Source organism: Lacerta agilis, chromosome 15 (assembly GCF_009819535.1).
Source record: "Lacerta agilis isolate rLacAgi1 chromosome 15, rLacAgi1.pri, whole genome shotgun sequence".
Classification (NCBI taxonomy): Eukaryota; Metazoa; Chordata; class Lepidosauria; order Squamata; family Lacertidae; genus Lacerta; species Lacerta agilis.
This window is the reverse complement of record NC_046326.1, coordinates 4,191,239-4,208,193: the sequence shown is the minus strand read 5'-3', so window position 1 is coordinate 4,208,193 and position 16,955 is coordinate 4,191,239.

Sequence of the window (16,955 nt, the reverse complement as noted above, 5' to 3'; positions counted from 1 at the left end):
GAAATCTTTTTACAATTCACAAGACAGCAGAGCAGAATTCATACTAGACTGCTGACTATGGTCCATTAACTTTTCTCTGCATGCCAATCGTTTTTTATGCTGGAAATCTCAAATGCTATTTCCCCTCTCCAGAATCATAACTGGGAACTAGATTATACCACGCCAATTTGAAGAATGTGCAATGTCCCTGTGTTTAACTGGTAGAGTATACTGGCTAAAAAAAAATAAATTTCTCTGCTTCAACATGTATAGGAAGCATAGGGAGCCTCAGGCCCAGGGGCCAGATCCAGCTTTCCTAGCCTCACTGGCTGGCCTTTAGGACTATTTCCAGGCCACTACCTTTCCCCAGCCCCCCCCCCCCCGATGCTGCTTTGCACTGTCCTTGAGTGTTTTTGCCTGGCTAAAATGTGTCTTCAAATTCTAGCACTTCTTCTTGCTTGTCTAGATGGAGCAAGGGCAGACTTTGGCAATCTTTTGTAATATGGCGCCCTGTATGAGGACAAAATTTGTTGTCCCCAAATGGATCTTCTCAATAATGGATCTTCTCAATTTTGCGCCCTCTCAGCTTGGCGCCCTGTGCGAGCTGAACCACCAACGCCGTCCTAAATCCAGCACTAGATGGAGGACAGAGCAAGGTATGTGTAAAGGTGCACAGAATTAAGCCCATGATAGGTAAAGGTAAAGGTACCCCTGACCATTAGGTCCAGTCACAGACGACTCGGGTTGTAGTGCTCGTCTCGCTTTACTGGCCAAGGCAGCCTGCATACAGCTTCTGGGTCATGTGGCCAGCATGACTAAGCCGCTTCTGGCAAACCAGAGCAGCGCACGGAAATGCCGTTTACCTTCCCGCCGGAGCAGTACCTATTTATCTACTTGCACTCTGACGTGATTTCAAAATGCTAGGTGGGCAGGAGCTGGGACTGAGCAACGGGAGCTCACCCCGTGGCAGGGATTCGAACCGCCGACCTTCTGATCAGCAAGCCCTAGACTCTGTGGTTTAACCCACAGTGCCACCTGCTGATACCCATGATACAAAGGTACAGTTAGCTCTGAACCACTTTTGCTTCTTGCTCCACCCACTGCTATCACATGACTCCCGGAAGCTTAACTAGAACAGTGGCGTATCGTGGGGAGCCAGGGGCTGCATCGGTTGGCCGGGCTCCTCCTCCCCCCGCATGGACAAGCAGGTAGCACAATGCGGCCCTTCTTGGCTCCGGAGTAGGTGAGGGTGTTCCGATGGCTTTGGCACTGGCAACCCATGCTATGCTGCTGGACTAGAAGGGAGTGTAGCCCTCAGGCTGCGAAGAGGTTCCCAAGCCCTAGTGTAGGACAATACTGACTATAAATAGAAGCTGACAGTATACATTTGAAGGGGGGGCATTTTCGAGATGCATTGTGGGAACAGAAAAGAAAAGAAAAGAAAACTTCAGCAGGGGATATGATTTGCATGCAGAATCAATCCTTTCTCCTGAGGGACTGCGGATTTTAATGAGCATTAAAATTGCTCATTACCACAGAAAGGATAGTGTAGAGTCGGAAATGGTTCAGAAAAGGGCAACCCAAGTGATCAAGAGGGTGGAACAACTCTCCTATGAGGAACAGTTACTGCATTTGGGACTTAAAAAAAAAAAAGGTGACTTAGAGGCGAAATGACAGAAGATTATAAAATTATGCATAGCGTGAAGAAAGTGGATAGAGAAAAGATTTCTCCCTCTCCCGTAACACCAGAACTCGTAGACATCCAATGAAATGGGACAATTCAGGACCGATATAATTATTTAATTATATGTATTTCAGCTGTGGGGAAGTAGACAATTTCAGGGTTGAAGGATCTACATTGTTTTTACTAGAACCCCAATACCCACCACCTAGAACCTGGTGCAAATGATACAAACTAAGAAACAAATCATTCTGAATTTGTAACGGAACTGAACAAAGTTCATTGTCCTTCCCTATAAAAATCCCACTTCTGATTACCTCCAGTCCTCTTATTTTCCGCAATATATTCATATTCTGAAACTATTTGGAGTCAGAAATCCTTGCTGTTCTATGCAAGTCACCCAGGGATCAAGACCAGCAGATCAAGACCTACCTTCTGCTTACCCCTGATTTTATTTTGTCACAGTTTCTGGAGTCCAAACCTCCTCAAAATGGGAATCAATAACCCAGGCTAGGGATACACTAATTTGTCAAATGTTGATTTTTCTAAGTTTCGCATCCCCCCCCACCCCTGCATCTTAAGTTCCATTCTTCACATTTCTGCACAAGCTTGTGATTTATTTGTTTTTTTTGGGGGGGGGGATCATCATGAAAATGTATTTGTGTGAATTTCTCCCAAAATGCACATTTTTCTATGCATTTTCTCCTAATTTTTGCAAGCAATTTCCACTAATTTGTGCATTTTACTGTATACTTTCCCCTGTTATATACATTGTTTGGTTGGCGAACTGTACCACAAAATTGAGGAATGTGCAAATTTCGAAGGAGCACAATTTCTATTTGTGTTTTGTTTCAGAAATTGCAAAAAAAGGCTATTTCCAATGCATTTCAAACTACAGTAATATCTTGTTCATTGCTATTCCACAACACCCGCATTCTGAGCATTCATTTTGATCTGTTTGCAGGCAAGTTAGACAACATCACATCAAGCATTCTTCACACCATACAGTGCATTTTCCTGTCCTTGGAAAAAGTCTGATCTTTGGGGAAAGCAGGTTTGTCACACAAGACCTGCAAATTAACTTTAATGGCAAAACCTGAATTTGCCAATATGCAATTGAATCCCACTCTAAAATACTGACAATCTGTAAGTGCACTTGTAAAGACTGTTGCTGAACTGTTCTGCCAATTTGTCAGATAGAAGAAGTTGGACTCAAGAAGGTAAGAAGGAAATAGCCCAACTTACCACTCCCCACCATATCCTATATACACTAAAATCAGGATTGCTTTCCCCACTTCCTGCTACCCCCTCCAAGAGGCAGCCTCTAATATCTCCTCCGCTTTCCATGACTCCCACTGAGCCTTTTGCAAGATTCTCAGAGCCAGATGCATCTCACTGTTTGATCTGATTGCAACTCATGAGTAAACTGCTAGTTTGGTGACTTCTTCCTCCCATTCCCCATATCAATTTATTTTCATTAAGAGTTTGTTAAGATTGGTGTGTTTAGAAGAATTACAGCCTGTGCAGATTGTTATGGTGTTCCAGACATGGCTGATGAACGGCTAGTTGGATTATTTGCATTTCTCATACCCCTTCTATTTTGGGCAGGATTTTACCTGCTATAAACACCACCACCACCCCCTTCCACACACACCCCAAATTGTAAATATATAGCAGGGGAGTTTTTACTGAGCTGTACCAAAGTTGGGTCATGCTGTACAGTCCATCAGACATTAATCCTAAACTAAATACTCTGCTCCTGAACTGAAATGTTATCGGGAAGGTGTCAGTGTGTTTGGACAGGCTAAAATTAGAAATGTGACATTCCTGCCTGCATCATTCCATGAGGTGTGAAAGTCAAGGTTGGGTTGATACAGAGCCCTGGCCTTGGAGGGTAGAGGCTTGCCAAATAAACCCCGTGGAGGAACCCTGCAACCAATGACAGTTTGTGAGTTGGAAGTCATCCCAGGATATCTGTTACAGGCTTCCTAGACAAAAATTGCCATTCCCAGAGAGGTTTAACAGTCAATTCCTCTTCCCAGGGAATTCTGGAAATTGTAGCTCTATGGGGGGGGGGGGAACAGGAGTCTCCTAACAACTCTCAGCATGTTTAACAAACTTATGGTTCCCATGATTCTTTGGCGGGAAGTCATGACTGCTTAAAGTGGTATGAGACTGCTTTAAATGTTTGCTACAGATAGAGCCCTAGTAGTGGCTGGTGGAAAACAGGGAGGCCAGCAGTAGGTGGTGCCAGAGTCAATGTCAGGGGGAACCAACTAATTTTAGCTTTGTGCCTGCTGAGTTCTACATGGAGAACCACTGGGACTTAGGAGAAGGAAGCTGACAGCCAGGGCCATCCCCTGTATTGGTTGGAAGAAAGAAGGGTCTGAGCTTGGTGGTGCAGTGTCCCATTCACCCAAATGGACCAGCCTCCACTGCCTTTGCTCCTTAACCTGCTGCTGCTCCACAGCCAAAGCATCACATACTGCCAAGGAAACACCTTCTATCCAACTGCTATATCTAAAAAGACTGTCTTGTGCACCCATAATGATTACTGGGAGGAAAGAAAGAAAAAAAAGTGGACTTCTCTGCTCCCTAAGGTTAACAGCATCTCTGGAATAATGACTGGTGTCAGGGACTACCAAGACACCAGTACCCTCTGGAAGGACCAGTTTCAATCCTTGATCTGTCACAGCTGCCATTGCCTGCTCTCTTGCTCAGCTAAGAGCTCTCTAAGTGAGCAGGTGACAAGCAAGGTGGAGGGGACATCTCCTAAGGCCATCCTACCAAGGGCATCATGCCAAGGGCCACCCCCCAAACCTGCAGTCAGCCATCTCCTTGTTTGAGGAGACCCTGGACAATATGTCCTCCTACAGACCTCTTCTGCCCCAATCAGTGTTGCCTGATTAGCTTACTTGGCTACAGCAGCAGCTCTGCAAGTACCAATGGATGGCTGTGTCTAGCCACTCTATAAATTCCCCACACTGCCCAGCCCAACACTAGACTGGACCTGACATGGCTTGCATTTCAGGGTCAGAAAAATAAATAAGGGAGTAGGGCAGGCATTGTCAGTGAGCCCTGTGAAGGAACTAAGGCCCTTGAAATTGCCCAAGGATGAGAGGCGCTGACACCATCCCTGACTGTTCTTACTTTTTGAAGTGACTTTGTAGAGCATACAGATAGAGCAGAAGCACTCCATCATCCTTGAGTTAAAAAGATCCTGAGTTGTATTGAATTACTTTGCAGAGTTAGCACACAGCATGAAGCTGACTGTGCAATGGATCTTTTGCTGAGAGATGGCAGACTTACCTTGGCTGCAATCACACAGAGATACACTTGCTGTGGAATAATGAGAAAGGCTTAGTTTTTTTATAGGAAATGCATACTTGGGTAGAAAAGGTTCCTAGCTCTTACTAAATAAGGTGGAAGTGCAAAGGACTCTTGCGCTCCACAGAGATACACCCAAAGATGTCCTGTCCCCAAAAGAGCTCAAACAAGAGGAAGGGGGAGGCACAAAGTGAAGAGCTGCAACCTGAGAATGTCAGTAACATCAAAGGAAAGGTCATCAGGGAGATCAGGGAGACCCTTTAGGAATGTGAAGGTTCCCTTCTCTATCATTTAACCCCCTGCAACCCCCTTAGCAAGCTGAGCTGCATCCCAACACTTCCAGTGGATATTGCAGGACTGCTGCCAGTCAGAGGAGATGGTACCAGGCTTGATGGGTCAATGACTGGACATGGCAGAAGGCAGCTTCACTTGCAGGGAGGTGTAGCTATGCTTCACTCTTGTGTTCCCAGAACAACCCAAAGTTGTAGCCAAACCCTAAGAGGTAGGCTGCCACCCTGATTGCAACTCAGTGGTAGTGCATATAGAACATCCTGATAGAACTTGGTGCCTTCCAGAAGTTTTGGACTACAATTTCCATCAGCTTCAGCCAGCATGGCCATGCTGGGTGGGGCTGGTGGGAGTTGTAGTTTGAAAGCTCTAGAGGGCACTAGGCTGCTGAAGGTCCCAGGTTCAGCCTCTGGCACCTCCAATTAAAAGTGTTTCATGCCAGGTGGTGGGAAAGATTATGCTGCTAAACCGGAGCTTGGTGGTGGCTTTGCATCCTTAAGGCCCCAGGGTCAGTTCCTGGCTTCTCTTGACAGAGTTAGAAATGTCCAGTACCTGAAATCCTGGAGAGCCTCTGCCAGTCAGTGTAGAGTAGCCAGTACTGACCTAGATGGACCAATGGTCTGATTCAGTATAAAGCAGCTTCCTAGGTTCCTATCGGTCAGGGGTGGCCAGCTCCCAAGAGACTGCGATCTACTTACAGAGTTAAAAACTGGCAGTCATCTACCCCCTTTTGGGGGGTTCAGATCAAAGTTGTTCAGCTTTTTGGGGGAGGAGGAAGGCCCGTTTTTTAGGCATTCAGATCAAAGTTGTTCAGTTTTGTTTTTTTTAGGGAGAAGGAAAGCCCCAGTTTTCGGGGTACAGGGCAAAAATATTGAGCTTTTTTTAGGGGAGCCAAAGTTGTTGAGCTTCTTTGGGGGGGAGCCAGTGATCTACCACAGACGTCCAGTGATCTACCGGTAGATCACGATCTACCTGTTGGACGTGCCTGCTATAGGTGAAACAGACAAATACTCACCTGGCATGAGGCAGACTTGTGTTCCTAACTACTGGACGAAGGTGAAATGTTTTCTCTTTTCAGAATAATAATAATCTCACAGCTGTGGGCAATCAAAGAGTCTCCCTGCTCATTAAAATGTTCATTAAATTGATGGATATCTGGATCAGTGAATACAAATGCTATTTCAAGAACCGTGTTTAGAGAAGGGGAGAGTCCTTACAGTGACTGTCAAATTCAGAGAATCAGCTGGATGACAAACAGCTATGTAGACAGAAAGATCCAGCTTATCCAAGTTTATTTGTTAAAATATTAGGAGCCACACTGTGGGGTAGGTGGGTGGGTGTGTTTAAGCCAAACTGGAGGAAGGGAGAAAAGAGAGGGAGATTCTATGGAAATTGCTTCCAAAAATGTACATATTAGGCAAATTTGTGTTCAAAAATATATTTATTAGAATTATATCCTAGCTTTTCTCCAGATGGCAGCATACCTGTTTTTCCATCCCTGTTTGATCCTCACAACAGCCCTATGAGGTAGGTTAGGCTAAGAAGCAGCGACTGGCTCAAAGTCACCCAATGAGCTTCATGACTAAGTAGGACTTTGAACCCTGGTGTGCCATGTCATAGCCGAGCCCTAAAACTAGTGCACCACACATAAATTAGGAGAAATGCGCCCCACAATGCCGATGAATTTTCATGCAGACTTTTAAAAGAAATATTTGCAAACTGAAGTTGGGCAAACTGAAGTGAAGGTCAGAAATGTGAGACCCAGGAAGGGACAGATTTGGCCATCTCCAGTTGTAGCAGTTAGAATTGTGGTATTTATATGCTCGGAAGCTGCCCCAGGTCGTTTTGACCCTTAAAAATATATAGTTCTCTTTTTCTTTCCTAGAAAAGACTGTGCAAGATTCTCTGTTTAGAGTTTAAACATAACACATTACTTTACTCAGTATCCTAAAACATATTTACGTGTGTGTGTGTGTGTGTGTGTGTGTGTGTGTGTGTAAGAGAGAGAGAGAGAATATATGAGACTGGCAGACTTATGAGACGTATTCTGAGGCACATAGCAGCATAAAACAAACTCCTGCTGCTCTCACAGTTAAACTCACTCTCTAACACTCTACAGTTGATAAGAGACCTTACTGAAAAACTGCTTACTGTGGTGACATCATAGGATTTCCATACATAGCATTTTGGATGCAGCACTCCCACAAGAATGACAGACTAGAACTGTGGCGACCCTGGTTCAAATCCCTACCTGGCCATGCAGCTCAGTGGATGTCCTTTTGCTAGTCGATATCTCTCATCCTAAAGTACATGGTGGGCTTTTTAAGGAGGGGGAGACTGTAATGTTTGCTGTTCTGAACTCCTTTCAGGAAGAGCATGATAAATATGGTGACACTCCAAGAGCAGGTTCTGTTTTCCCACACCCAGCCCTTGAAACTCCTCCACCGCATCTGGGAGCAGCAAGCTAGTTTAAAGGGAGAAGAAGAAGAAGAAGTAGAAGTAGAAGAAGAAGAAGAAGAAGAAGAAGAAGAAGAAGAAGAAGAAGAAGAAGAAGAAGAAGAAGGCCATGTGCCACACACAGTTGTATTCTTCAAGTGGAACAGCAAAGTGACTCATCAGGAAAGGCTGGGGGGCTCCCACCACTTCTCCCCAACATCTCTTGCCTAACACAGTTGCCTAATGGTAGGAACTATCCTGAAATCTGCCACTGCTATCAAAAGTGTCCCAAAGGCCTCTCATTTTATTGGCCTGTGTATGGGACTAAAAGGGTGTGTGCGTGTTTTTGCTTAACATTAATGAAAATGGACTTCTCACATGTAAGGAAACACCTAAAATGCCAGCATTAATGTACTCAAGGCTATGAATTTTCATAGACACTTAATACTCTTTTAGCCATCTCATGTGGGTACACTAATATTTGAACAACTTTTTAAAATATGGGATCACATACCATTCCTCCAAGAAGTTATGTAAAGAATCTTCATTTCCAAGTTTTGTACTGCGGCCAAAATAGAATATAATTCATTCCATTTTCTGGGCAATGTTTTAATACGGACAGACAAGAGGTTTGCAGAGCTGTGAGACTGAGCTTCCATTTCTGATTTCTGATAACCTTCTCTGACTCAATAAATGGTTTCAGCAAATAAATGCAGGCAGGACACTGACCTTTTCACACTCCTCAGTGTGATCAAATTCATTTATTTGAATCTAGTCATCAGACCGTTACAAAGTTTGAACAGTATGAATAGGAGGGAAGGCAACTTTTCAGCTTTTTGGCCAAGATCAATACCTCAATTTTGTGACCTGGGGTTCTGCAGAATAGACTACATCCCAAGTCAAATTGACTTGGTGGGGTCTCACTAATAGAGTTTTTCTCTGTTTCTGTTTCTGTATACTATAGAATCATTAGCAGGAATTCAAAGAGCGTTTCCACACAAGGTTTAATGGGGGGCAGTTCTACTTTGTCCTCACACAGTAGTTCTATTCAAGCATTCATTTCTAAATACATGGGACTAGGCATGAGTGGGGCTGTCCCCAGTCCCTTGATGCTATCACACACACTAGCAATGTCCCCAAACACAAAATTAATCAACCCTCTTCCATGTAAGCTAAGGTTTCTACCAGTGAAGGTTCTTGTCCCTATAGAGCAGGCGTGGGGAACTGGTGGCCCTTCAGAGGCTCTTGGACTATGCTTTCTGGGAGTGATGGGAGTTGTAGGGCCACAGGTTCCCCACCTCTGCCAAGAGAAAATATTACATTCGTTGAAGCAGCTCCCTGGAGAACTGAGCTGAATGTGCTTTGGATGGGGAATGTTGCTGGTGTGCACGTTAAGTTGTTTTAAGTTGTTTTTAATATTGTGTTTTAATGTTGTAACCCACCCTGGGACCTTAGGATGAAGGCCAGGAAACAAATACATCGTCATCATTAAAGGGCTAGTCCTGCTTGTTTCTACTCATTCCTTGTTGTATCTGGAAGTGAATGTGACATGGAAGCCACACAGTGCCTATGTGCAATGTGACCCCATTTCCCATCTGTCAACATAGTAGACAAAGTGAACCCTGGCAACATACATGTCTGGACCCATGCTATAAGAATGACTTCAGGCTTGAATGTTCTCTCTGTCCTGTCCTGCTCTCCTCTCCTTGCCATTCCATAAGTCCCAGCAAAGTGCAATCTGTGTCTCTTATGTAAAAAAGACTGATAGCCAAAATCAACCATGTTTCCCCATCTTTCTTTGCAGGATAAGTATTGAGCCTGTTGAGAGACATGAAAACCAGTGTGGTGTCTTTCCATGTGTTGTCCCATTGCAGAAAATGTGTTCTGTTTTCTTGGACTGAGAACCAAGGCACACATTCTGAATTCACAGCACAACATTTTGGACATGCATGTGGCATGTCCTGTTAGGAACTTCTGCTGCTCTGCTGGAAATAGGTGAGACTGGAACTAGATACAGCATAGAAGCCATGGGATCCCCAAACCTGTTATTTTTCACTGACCACGGATGTGGGCACAGGGACAGAAGAAGCAGTGGGCTGGAAGAGAGTTCATAATCCTTCAGCTTCCTTGAGCAGCTCCCCTTCTCTGTTGAATTTCAGCTGGGCTTGGCTCGGACAGAATATTGGCTTGGGGTGGTGCCTCTGGGGAGGGATTGAAAAGGGAAAGTGGCATGTGTGGGAAGGGTCATGGCACCTTCCCTTCATTCAATTACTTCTTTTCCACGATCCCTCCATTCCACATTCACCAATAAATCTGGATTGGGGATCTTGGGTAACGCCTGGGTTTCTGCTTCAGAATTCTACAAAATTCTACAAAAAAATCTGTTGTGCAATTCAGATTCATGCCAATGGAATTTAGGGGAGGAAACTCCAAGTGCATTTTGGATGTTGTTTTCAGCATTAATGAATTTTCTCTATCATGCCATTTTAAAAGATATTTGTGTCTCATTCAACATGGTGCAATTAGTGCTTGTCGTTACCTTGAACACAGTTCATTGTATTTGGAATGCTAACAGGTTGACAAATAAATTATTGCAGGAATGCATATTTTGCAAGTAATTATTTGTCTGTAATTATTCTGGTGGATTGTGATATTATATGGTGATTAATATAAGGGCAATGGAGCATCATTTATCTTTTGGGCCCTGTTCTTCTGGCGTCACCATCAATCCTGTTTTTATTGCATAAACCTTAATATTAATTGACTCAATTCACTTTCCAATAACTTTAGAGTTGTCTGAGAGCCCTCTGAAAGATCAGAAAGAACCCACCTACTAAAAACCAAGATGAAGGAAACCAATGCCAAGGAAGACATCAGTCAAGTGTCAGGCTGGATGACCTTCAGGTCCTTTTCAACTCTTTGATTCTATGATTGCCCTGGTTTCACCACACTGTTGTTGTTGTTGTTGTTCCGGTTTATTCCTCATTTACAGCAGTGAAAAACAATCATCCTCAGGCCCAGGAATCTGTGTAACCTCAAGATAATAAAAACAACTGAAGTAGAGGAACTAGACACATACAACAGATTTGAGAGAGGGGTGTCAGCACTAATGCAACAGTACTAGCATACACAACATTACTAATGGAGAAGTTCAGGAACATGATTTGGGGGGGGAATTAAGATTCCATCCCACGCTCGAGCAAGTTTATGGAGCTGTTTCAAAGATTGGAACAATGCCTTTCAGCTCTGTAATTTCTGTTTTGATCTCTGCTTTAAAAGACTTGGCTGCTCTGTTCCTGCCACCTGCAGAAAGCAACCTGCAAGGCGGTGATGATAACAAAAGCAAGAACAGAACGGAGAATCAGAAAGCTCTATGAAATGCAAACCTGTAGGAAATATGTCACCACCAGATCTAAATCCACAGTCCACACCACCCCTGAGGCTGCCTTTCAAAAGCATCTTGTTGGCCAGCTGCAGACTCAGTATTTTGGGGAGGGATTACACACAGGAAAGTCAGCTTCGTGCAACTGAAATGGATTAAAGGGTTTTGCCACTCTAGCATAAGAAGTCCACTTTGCATGGGAAAGTGGACTTTTGCAGTTAGGAAAATAGTGGAGAAATGCACTGAAAGGTGTGGGATAAATGTTCAACAGGAAGACATGTAACCTTCTGTGGCGTTCACCCAAACTTCGGATTGGCATAGAAGGTGTTAAAAGGGAATAACCAGTAAGAACCTTGAGGGGGCGGAGTTATGTGGGCTATATAAACCCCTCCCGGGGAAGGAAGAGGGTTCTTTTGGGGCTGGGGTTCTTTGGTCTGGGGTTTGTTGGTTCTTTGGTTCTTTAGTCTTGAGTCTTTGGGGCTTGTTGTGGGGATTGAGAGGTTGGAAGAAGGGTGACAAGGGAAGGAGTTAGAACAGGGGTGGGAGAAATCGTTGGGCACTGTTGTTAACAAGAACACAACCAAGAAAGTACAGTTTATTCAGAAACCACATGCGTATGTACTAAACTTCAAATAAAACAGTTTTGTTCCAATATTCTCCTTGACTCAACTGAGTGAAGTAAATACCAGACAAACTGGTTGGTGGCAGCGGTTAATTAATAAAGTGGTGAGTGCAGGTATCAACAGACCGTTAAACGTCTGGGGGACCTGTGCAGGTTGAGCGAACCGCCACACCTTCTCACAAACAAATCAGAGCATATGCCAGCAAGGGCCCTCATCTCCTTCCAGCCTTCCTTCCCCGCCATATGATCTGTTCATTGAGCATTCATCCTAATTTACTTGAGCAAGGTTTACATGGAGGTCACACTAACTAAAAGTCACCGAGGGTTCAGCTGCTCCACAAGATTTGGAGGGTGGGGATTACGGTCCACTAGCATTAGTTGTTGGATTATGATTATTATTAAAATATTTGAGGGGGCCAGGTCGTTCCCCCCCCCCTAAGGTTGATGGGTATTGCTATTCAAATGGTGTGTGTGTGTCGCATCATGTGATCAGTTATGCAGGGTGGGGTTTACCTGCCCCCCCTCCATATTTTATTCAAATTGGCACCCCTGACAACACACTCTTTTTTGTGGATTGTTAGGCACATTTATTTCCTACTAGCTGACCCGGCCACGCGTTGCTGTGGCTCATTTTGTGAAATGGCAAAGGAAGATGTAAAAGAGAAAGCGCATGCCTCCCCACAGCTTATCCTGTTGAACTCCCGCCTGCCTCCTCTCCGTATTTCCCATTTTCGCTTGCCTCCCCTCAGCTTCTCCCGCTGAACTTCCGCCTGCCTCCTGTTTGTCTTTCCCCTGTTTTAGCCTTCCTCCCCACAGCTTCTCCCGTTGAACTCTTGCCTGGCACCTCTCTGTCTCCCTCCCCCCCCCCCACTTTCGCGTTGTTGTGGTGTTTTTTTTTTGCTTTTTTAAATTCTCCTGACCCCGAGAGTATTCTGGAAGCTCCTGTTTTCATTCTTCCCTGTCCCTTTAGAGCAGGGGTCAGCAACCTTTTTCAGCCGTGGACCGGTCCACTTTCCCTCAGACCATGTGGTAGGCCGGACTATATTGGGGGGGGGGGAATGAACTAATTCCTATGCTCCACAAATAACTCAGAGATGCATTTTACATGCGAAGCTGCGGCGGCCATTTTAGGTTAGGGCACTGGAGCCTTAAAGAGCATTCTCCCCCACCCCAGTCCCAAAATTACCCAGTCCCTAAGTCACGCACCCCAGCGACACAATCCCCTCAGAGCTGGTCTTACTCAGTGCGACCTCTCAGGCATGCCTCCTGCTCCGTGTTTTTTTTTCTCGGCACATGCGAAGCTGCGGTGGCCATTTTAGGTGAAGGCAAAGGCATTGTTGCTCTGGCCAGGTCTGATGACGTCAGCACGCAATCCGTCTTTCTATTGGATGCTGTTGGAGTCTTCATTCCTTTTGCTGGTGAGGTATAATAGGCGTGCCATTTTTTTATTCTATATTTTAGGCATGACAGGTGTTTTTTTTAAAAAAAATATTATGCTATATCCTTCCCCCATGGTCATGTTACGCTTTATCCTAAATTTGATGTGATTTGGTCCAGCGGTTACGGAGCAAGGTGCAGCCGGAGGTGCACGCAATGGGAACATTTATATATATATATAGATTTTGATACAGAAGAATGGGGTGTAGATATTCTAAACAATTAACATTAAGTATTTCTATCAACTGAGCCTCCCCTGCAATTTGAAGTCTAACAGCCCAGACCATTTACCAACTCAGTGACAACTAGGCCTAAATCAATCTACTTTAGTGTTTATCAGTGACTCAGATGATAGTATCACTGTTCCATGTTTATTGGCTGGGTGCCTCCTAAGCCAAATGTTCCAAAGGCTGTCATCTTTCATGATTTATTCCTTGAGAGAGATACTAGGGGATCCAGAATGTTACTCCAGCATCAGGAATGCTCAGAGTTTCCCTAGAGAATCATCAAATGTTAGAGTCAATGCTACTTTTTGGAGGTCTGAAACAGGACATAGGTTAAACAACCCAATTTTCTAATTGTGTTTGTGTGTGCACAGAGAGAGAGACATCTATACTTTCCCTTTGAAATATTTAATTATGTTCATAGCTCTCCCACTGAGACCAATGGGACTGAAAAACCATTAATTCTGTTTGATAGATGCAGACTGGGCACATGACTGCACATTTGACATTTCTAGCACAATTTTCAAAATCATAAAGAATTTTTCTCCTGCTGAAGAGAAGGCATCTATTCATTATTTCTGTAGCACTTTTCAGTATGTGCGATCTTGAACATTCCCATGTCATTGATTTGATATATGTTTCACATGTATCACTTGTGCCTGTCTGCAAGGCATTGGGATTGGTTATTCTCTTTTGAAATGACAAAATGATGCAAAACACCCACACCCTCCAAAAAAGAATATTGAACACATAGGATTGTATCCAATATAGCGCTAAGCAGCAATGGAGCGCATCTCCATGCTGCCTGGGGCTGGTGTGCATGTGTGTGTGCGCACGTGCTGGGGCGGGGTGGGGCAAGGGGCAGAGGACAAAGGGAGCCCACTGTGACCCCCCCTCCCAGCCCCTGTGGCCACATGGGTGACACCAGCCCAAAGCAGCATGGCTGTTGCACCCTTCTTGCACCAGCCTCCCTGGATCCAAACCTTGAAGAGGGGAGGATGGTGTGGGGAGGCAGCAACCACCTGCCCTTCGATTCCAGACTCCACAAGGAGGGAGCAACAGCCATGCCACTTGGGGCTGGTATTGTCCCAACAGCAGCAGGGGCTAGGCAGGTGTGGTGGGCTCCATTTGTCCTCCGCCACTCACTCCACCCCCACACAAGGCTGGGGTTGAGGGGCACAACTGTCGGGACCCCACTCCACTGCCCCCCAGCAGCCCAAGAGAGGAGCACCAGGCCACAATCCACAAAGTCCACCTCCCACTTTCTTCTCTTTCCCTCCCCAATATTTAAAGTTATTTGTAGTTTGGCATGCTTGCCGGAAGATACAATCTAAAAGTACAATCCAGTACTTAGGCAAATCACAGTTTTAACTCAGTTCATACACTAGAATTCTTATAAAAATAATCATTAGCAGGTGTTTATTTTTTCGTTCTTATTTCAGTCCCTGCAGATTTTCACCTTGCAGTTCAATACAGTACTAGCATCCAGTGGGGGACCTCCTCTTTACCACTCTGGTGTGGATCCAATTAGTTTATTCTTCTTAATATTATCTTTTGACCTCATCTAATTGGTCTGATTTCTTTTTATTTTTTGGAGAAGTTGCTGCTTCAATGGCGAGTGGTTTGCTGTGGGTCTCGATTGTGCCATGTGTCTACACTCAATCTCAGAGCTCCCGTGGCTCCCTCCAGAACTTTGGCAGTTCCTATAGTGTCCTTTGGCACTGCTGGACCTTTCAGGACCCAAACATTTCCTTTCAGGCTTTTTAGAGAAAGTGCTTTGCCTGTGCTCCCTTCCTGCAATCAGGCAACTCAGGACGAGCGGTTTCCATCGTCTGCCATTGCCCACAGCCAACCCGGAAGTTGCCTCCTTACATATTCAAGTCTATACCATAAATTAAGGTTTGCTCAATTAAAGGGGATTAAAGCACATTATTACCCTAGTGCAACAAAGTGAACTTTTTGGCAGTTAGGAAAGTGACAGGGAAATGCTCTGAAAAGTGCGAGATGAATGAAAACTAATAATATTCAAACAACCCACATTCAAATCAGGCTGAATGCTCATTGTTGTATAACCTTCCCACAAACCAAATGCTCAAAAGAGACTAGACATAGTCTAACCTTTGTGTAAACTTTGTGCAAGTAAATCAGGATGAACAGTATGGGGGGGGGGGTGTCACCTGGAAAAGTCCATAACACTTGTCAATTTGTCTGGTAAAGGTAAAGGGACCCCTGACCATTAGGTCCAGTCGCGGACGACTCTGGGGTTGCGGTGCTCATCTCGCTTTACTGGCCGAGGGAGCTGGCATACAGCTTCCAGGTCATGTGGCCAGCATGACTAAGCCGCTTCTGGTGAACCAGAGCAGTGCACGGAAATGTCGTTTACCTTCCCACCGGAACGGTACCTATTTATCTACTTGCACTTGACATGCTTTTGAACTGCTAGGTGGGCAGGAGCTGGGACTGAACAACGGGAACTCATCCCATCGTGTGGATTCGAACCACCGACCTTCTGATCAGCAAGCCCTAGGCTTAAACCACTGTACAAACCATCAGCAAAGGGTTTGCCTGTGTCCCTTTTGTCCCTATGTTGTAATTGAATGAGGAAGGGATGTAGGAGAAATTTGCAATGTGCGCTAGCACAGCTGCTCCCTCTTAAAAAAAATAATTTAGGAGGGTAGCTGAGAATCAGTATATGACTGAGTACTGGGAAGCAGCAAGAACAGTTACTTAAAAGCTCATAAACTGTATAGGAAGATTATGAAAAACCCAAATGTGTCAACTAATGAAAAGGAAAAAAAGAATACATATTACATGAATCCAGATGCCTCAATGGCCTTTGCCAGGAACCAGTATTTCAGGAGTTTATTGTACTGCAGTCTTTACAGTTTTCCATAACTTTACATTAGCTTTTTACTGCCTGATCATATTCTGCAGAATATTTGCATGACAGCTATCTCAAAATATGTGCAGCTAAATGGAAGGATAAGGCTTCTGCGCCAATCGTTTCATTTATAGCATGTCGGGAGTATCTTCAGGCATCATCAGGGGAATACTTGCCTATAAATCTCCTTGAAAACTGTAGTTATATATGGGCTAGGGAACGTTTACTGGGGTTCCAGATAACTCATAAAAGTCATATTGTAAATCCTGATGCTTCTCAGCAAGAGACCTGTGTGTTAAGTACACTATGTATGGTATGTATAGCACCCAGGCTGTATTTTGCTAAGCCCTTGTTCTTCAAGGAGTAGCCCATGGGCACCATCAGTCCCTCCAAGCTTCTTCCACTTCATTTCCCTTCATTCATATATATATATATATATAGAGAGAGAGAGAGAGAGAGAGAGAGAGAGAGAGAGAGAGAGAGCGCACTCCTGGAAGGATGCATTCTTGCAGCAGAATGGGAGTTAACAGTATGCAGGGCAGATATGAAAGGTGTGAAAGGAGTGTGTCAAACATAAATTGAAGACATTTGCAGATGATGTAGTTTTTACATTAGAGGAACCAGGAGGCAGCATACACAAAGTGATTAAAGAAATGAATAATTTGATAATTTAGCAGGATTTAAGATAAATAAAGTGA